The 5,870-nt window shown below is 45.5% G+C and overlaps 1 long non-coding RNA gene across 1 annotated transcript in view; it reads right to left on the bottom strand.

The window, feature by feature from the left end:
* Window positions 1–4,023, bottom strand: part of LOC114613327 — a 64,533-nt gene extending 60,510 nt beyond the window's left edge. The window contains exon 1 of the long non-coding RNA XR_003710166.1: window positions 3,788–4,023. This is a non-coding gene — a long non-coding RNA (uncharacterized LOC114613327). The remainder of the gene's footprint in view (window positions 1–3,787) is intronic.
* Between the last annotated feature and the right edge of the window lie 1,847 nt (window positions 4,024–5,870).

The raw sequence follows: 5,870 nt of genomic DNA, 5'->3' as shown, positions 1-5,870 counted from the left end.
TGTGTTTGTGTCTGTGTCTGTCTGTGTGTGTGTGTCTGTGTGTGTGTGCTACAGTACCACAGTGTATGGGAGGAGGAGGTTACTATAAGATTACAACCTTGTAGATCATTGTTTTCTGTCTTCCAGCGTGAGACAGGCTCTCTTGTTTGCCTCTGCATACTCCTCCAGGCTACCTGGCCTGCAAACTTCTGGGGATTCTCCTGCCTCTGCCTCTCATCTCCCAGTTTGAGGACTGCAATCACAGATTTCCATGGTCACATCTGAATTTATATGAGTTCCAGGGATCAGAACTCAGGTCTCTACATTCACAAAATAAACACTTTACCTACTGATCTGTCTCCCTAGAACCCAGGTCACTTTTATTAGGGCACTAACTCCACTCCTGAGGGCTTCACCTTCTTGACCTGATCATGTCTCAACCTTGCTCCTGAAACCATCACATTGGAGATTCAGTTTCAGCATGCCAAATCGGGGAGCACACAGACACTGAGTCCATATCCAGAAAAGGTGAGAAAATTAAATGAACCACAAAGCTCCAACATTCAAATAAAAGACATGGAAGAGAGAGGCAACTGAAAACATAAAAGCATTTGGGAATTCAATCAAGGGACTTTCCATAGTTAGAACACAGGTGTTTCCTGGGTTGAAATGGTCTGTTGAATAGCCAGCCAAAAGTCAGTGACATATATTTCATATTGACTGAATATGTCGAAACAAGAAAGATAGTTAGGGTACCCTAGAATCTTTTTGGAGTGATGTGGTCAGAGAGGTGTGAAGAGATACGTAGAAAGGTATACTGGGAGGGCTGGCTTGAGAATGGTCCCATAGGCTCATGTGATTGAACACTTGGTCCCCAATGGGTGGCGCTGTTTGCAGAGGTTAGGGTACAATTAGGAAGTGAGTCATGCTTGAGGAAGTCCACTGGTGACAAGCTGTGAAGAGTTTACAGCCTAAACACTCTCCAGTGCGTTCTCTGCTTTGTATTCGCAGTTCTGCTTTTAAAAGACAGCATACTTGTCTTGATTTGGGTTTTAGTGCTGTGAAGAGACACCGTGACTTTTATTAGGCAACTCCTATAAAAGACAACGTTTAATTGGGGCTGGCTGACAGGTTCAGAGGTTCAGTCCAGCATCATCATGGTGGGAAACGTGGTAGTGTGTAGACAGACTTGGTGTTAGAGGAGCTGAGAGTTCTACATCCTGAACCTAAGGCCACCAGGAGAAGACCGACTCTACTGCACTGGACAGGGCTTGAGCTCAAGGGTCCCTCTAGGCCCACCCACACAGTGACACACTTCTGCCAAGAAGGACATATCTCCTAATAGTAGCACTTCCCATAGGCCAAACATATCCAAACCACCACAATACTTTTATAAAAATAATTTTTTTCAGGGCTAGGGAAATGACTCAGGGACCAAGGGCACTTATTGCTTCCCAAGGATCCAAGTGTGAGCCCCAGCATTCACATTTGGTGGCTCACAACGACTTATACTGCAGTTTTAGGGAATCCAACACCTGGAGGTCTGCCTCCACATGGCGCACATAAATTTATCGAGGCATACATACATATGCATGAATAAAAATAAATAAACAACTTAAAATTGTTTTTCGAAAGCTAATGAGAAGCCAGGGATGGCAGCACATGCCTAAAGTCCTAGCACTCAGGACACTGAGACAGGAAGGTCCTTTATTCCAGATCAGCTTGGGTTACAGAGCAAGATCCCACCTCAAACAAGCAATAGAAGAAGAATTTCAAGAGTCCCTAGAACTATGAACATTCTTTGCCTCTGTACCAAAAGGCAACAAGCACTTACTTGTTCATAAAGGTCACTGTGGTATCTGAGATTCATCAATGGATCCATATTTTCCTCAAAAGATATTTTGAAGAACTAGGAATTGTCAGGCTCACTGTAGGAGCTAAAAATTTTGCAAAATTCTGGGGCTGGAGAGATGGTTCAGTGGTTAGAACACGTGCTGACACATCCTCTTACAGAGGGCCTGGGCTCTCCTCTCAGAACCCTAGAACCCACTTGGTGGTTCACAGCCATCTGTAACTCCAGGTACAGGGGATTCAATGCCCTTTTCTGGCCTTTATAGTTACCACACTTATATGATTTATATGCACACATACACATACACATAAAATAAATAATAATATATCTAAAAAAGCTTCCCAGAATACAATTTTCAACAGAAAATACAGTTTTATGGCAGGCAAGAATATTGCTAGTTGTTTACTTCAAACTGACTAGACTATGAGGTACATTTACTAAACATACTAGCTAACTACCCACCTCCAAAGGGTGACAGTTAACTAGTAATCCTTCCTGGGAAATGAGTGTAGCTAGACCCACAGGAGAAGCCATCACATACCCATACCTGCCGGTAGCTGCTCATGGTGCTTTGATGAGCAGCAGAGGAATCCTCAAAATTATTCTTATATTGTTCCACAAAATAGTTTTTAATCATAAAGGAAGTTTTAAGGGAAATTAACTTTGGTTTGGGTTTGAGCTTTTTGTTTGGGTTTTTATTGTTTGTTTCTTTGTTTCTTTGTTTGGGGGCTAGGATCCCATGGAGCCTAGCTTTGTGATGGAGGATGACCTTGAATTTTTATTTCCCTGCCTCTGTCTCCCATGTGCTGGTATTACAGCTGTGTGCCACCACATGGCTATGTTTTTATGCAGTAGTAGAAGTTGAACCCAGGGCTTAGTGCATGTGGGATAAGCACTCTATCAACTAAGCTACACCCCACCCCCAGCTCAGTCAGTCTTAAAACAACAATGAAAACAAACCAGCAATGGTCAGGTGGCCGAGAGCATGAGCCCTTCATTTGTGCATTGCTCCATTCACACTAAGCTACCAACAATTTTTGGCCTTTTCCCAACTTATGCACCATCTACCATGCAAATGCCATTTTAAATACAAAACATAAATACAAATACATAAATATGTAAGTGCTTTGACCTCACATATATCCTAAAAGAGTACTAGAGACACCCAGAGACTCGACACCACTATCCTAGGACACCAATGGAATAAAACAGGTCTGTTTCTATTCTGTGCAGCAAGAAGGAAAACAGGTCCACAGCACCCTCAGAAGAAATGAGGAAATTCTATCATTCTGCAGCTCAGATGAGGAATTCCCTTTTGAAAGGGTTGCTCCTGAGTGCATGAATTCTTTATAATGACGTAAGAGTCAGAATTAATATCACAAGCCAAATAGATTATCGGGCTGTCAGCTCCAGCTCTGGTGTGGAAGTTTTCAGCTGCATCTGTAAGCTCCTTGCACACTCTCCTCTGCTCTCTCACTAAGATCGAGATGAGGAATCAAGTTCTCACACTCAGGAGTGAAAACGTGGCCGGGCCTCACTCAGTCAGCAGGTAGCCTGGAAGCCTGGAGCAGAAGCCGGGCTTGGGGCCTAGATGCACAGGGTTATGTGGCTGGATCATTGGTTTTGCCAAGCTGGATTCAGATTTACATTTGGTCATTTTTTACCTGTGGGACCTTGGTTAGTGCACTTTGACCTTTCTCATTTCTTTATCTATGAACATCAATTATAGCCATCCTCAGGAAGCACGAAATGAAACAATGAAGGTCAAAATACCGACTCTGACTCTGTAATTACACTAATATTATCCGCTACTGAAAGCCTACATGACAGGTTAATTTGTAGCAGAAGTCAAGGCCTGTAGTACACGAACATGTACTGATGTATGTTGACAGTGTCTACAATGTGATACGACACACAGCTCTAAAAACAGTGTATGGGCAAAGCTTATGCACAGACCTGGTCCTCAAGGAGCTGTGAAGAGTCAGCCAGAGAAGAAGGCCGGGTAATAATTGGAGTACCGGACCACAGACCTGGGAAGAGAGAGGCCCTACGTCCATCATAAAGCTTGCGGTGTCTCATCTTCTTTCCACTCAGGGATGATGCTCAGGAAAGCCAGATAAATGCCGAGCTGCCAGAAGCTGCAGACCCCACAGCCACCTTCCCATGAGTCTGAAATGTTCTCCTCCACCACCGAGACTCTCCACGAAAGCCCTGTGCCCTGCACACTTCACCCTAAATGAGATAAAGAACAGCTGGCACGAGAGAACACACCACAGGGTTATCCTACAAAGCGGATTTCCTGAGTCTCCTGCGCGTGGAATGCTGGCATTCAACCCACTGGGTTCCCACAGAGGACAGGACTGAGCTGTGAGGGTGAAGACTTTCCCAAGCCAACATCCAAGGCCTGATGCTAGCTGACTTCATCTCATTTCTATGCCATCACAAGGAAGGCGATGACTTCCTGAGAGAGATTCAGCCAATGATAGGGCTACTCTCTGTGAGCACCCGTACACTCTGGGGATTGTAACTGTGACATCCCTCATACCCTCCCAGAAGGAGCAAAGAAAACAGCTCCCTGCACTATGCTGAGGAAGAAAGCTGGGCTCCTTGCAAATGCTACACCAATGTGACTTTTGCTTGCAGAATAAGATGAAACAGCCACTTAGGGATAAGCGACACAGTTTTGAAGTTAGCTGTGCCTTGGTCCCCACATCTGCTGAACAGGAGTAATTAAGGTGGAAGAAAACCCAATGACAAGTTAATAGCAGTGTTAAAATCTCAGAGGGAAGAATGTCAGGCTGTCCATCACTTAGGCCAGCAAGGCAGCCAGGAAATACCTAAGGAGTAGAGCCCACCTGACACTTCCCAGCTCTGGCCTGCAGGGGGCGCTTGCTTGCCCCGGCCTTTACTTTCTTACCAGGGAAACTACCAGATTGGATCACCCTTATCAGCCTTTCTATACCACCCATAGGGATGCTGACTCTCCTAGAAGTCTTGGAAGCCAAACACTTCAGATCCTTACCTCTGGCAAGGTCATAGCTATCTTCCTTTAGACAGAGCTGGTGGCCAGACAGAGCACGCTTCACTGAGTCTCTGCAAACTCAACACTCCAACATCAAGGGTTTCATCAAATAGTTTCAGAGCTACAGGCTACCATTAAGCTGAGCAAGTTTGGTGAGGTGAAGGGCTCAGAGAAGGCAGACTTAACCAGAAAGTGGAAACTTGCCCCCCCCCCACCCCTGAATTCATCCTTAAATCCATGGAGCTCACCAATGCTGATTTTTTTTTCCAAAGAAAATCTCTAAGTGTCTTTGAGTCTTTATACGTCTAAGAGTCTTTGGTCACACTTCCAAATTCTCCAGCCTCGAGTTGCTCTTTTCTTGCAGCCACACAGAAGCCTTCTCAGTTCCCCATGTGTTTCATCTACATACTAGTCAGTGTCCCCTAGGAGAACAGGACCAGAGGGATGAGTGGACTATTAAGTCAGCTTATGTCAAGATAGTAACATCTGAAACATACCTGATAAGCTGAGAACCCCGTGGTTACTTGCTCCTTGAGGCTGAGAGCTTCGGCAGTCAGAGAAGTCCAACAGTTGTCTTACTGAGGAAGCCAACCACCCTGTGGCTGTTCAGTCTGTGAAGTTGGGGGGCCTCAGTCGTCCCCCCAATCTGGAGCCAAAAAACTGAATGTTTCCTGGAGAGCTGCTAGTCCTTAGTCCACAACTGAAGCATGAAAACAGTAGTTCTGATGTCAGCCAAAGAAAAAGCAGCAGCAACAACTACATCAACTTGGCCACAGAAGGGAAGGTCCAATGTCCAAAGGCCCCTTTTATCTGGGCTGCTACCACCGAGTGCTTCCCACTCTTTGGGAGGGGTTGGGTCCTCCTGCCTCAGTTAAGGCCATCAGGACAGACATGAGGGGTTGGGTCTTCCTGCACCAGTTAAGGCCATCAGGACAGACATGAGGGGTTGGGTCTTCCTGCACCAGTGAAGGCCATCAGGACAGACATGAGGGGTTGGGTCTTCCTGCACCAGTTAAG

The sequence above is a fragment of the Grammomys surdaster genome, unplaced genomic scaffold (assembly GCF_004785775.1).
Source record: "Grammomys surdaster isolate TR1022 unplaced genomic scaffold, NIH_TR_1.0 130, whole genome shotgun sequence".
Classification (NCBI taxonomy): Eukaryota; Metazoa; Chordata; class Mammalia; order Rodentia; family Muridae; genus Grammomys; species Grammomys surdaster.
Note: the sequence above shows the minus strand (reverse complement) of the source record. Positions and strands in the feature narration are given on the sequence as shown.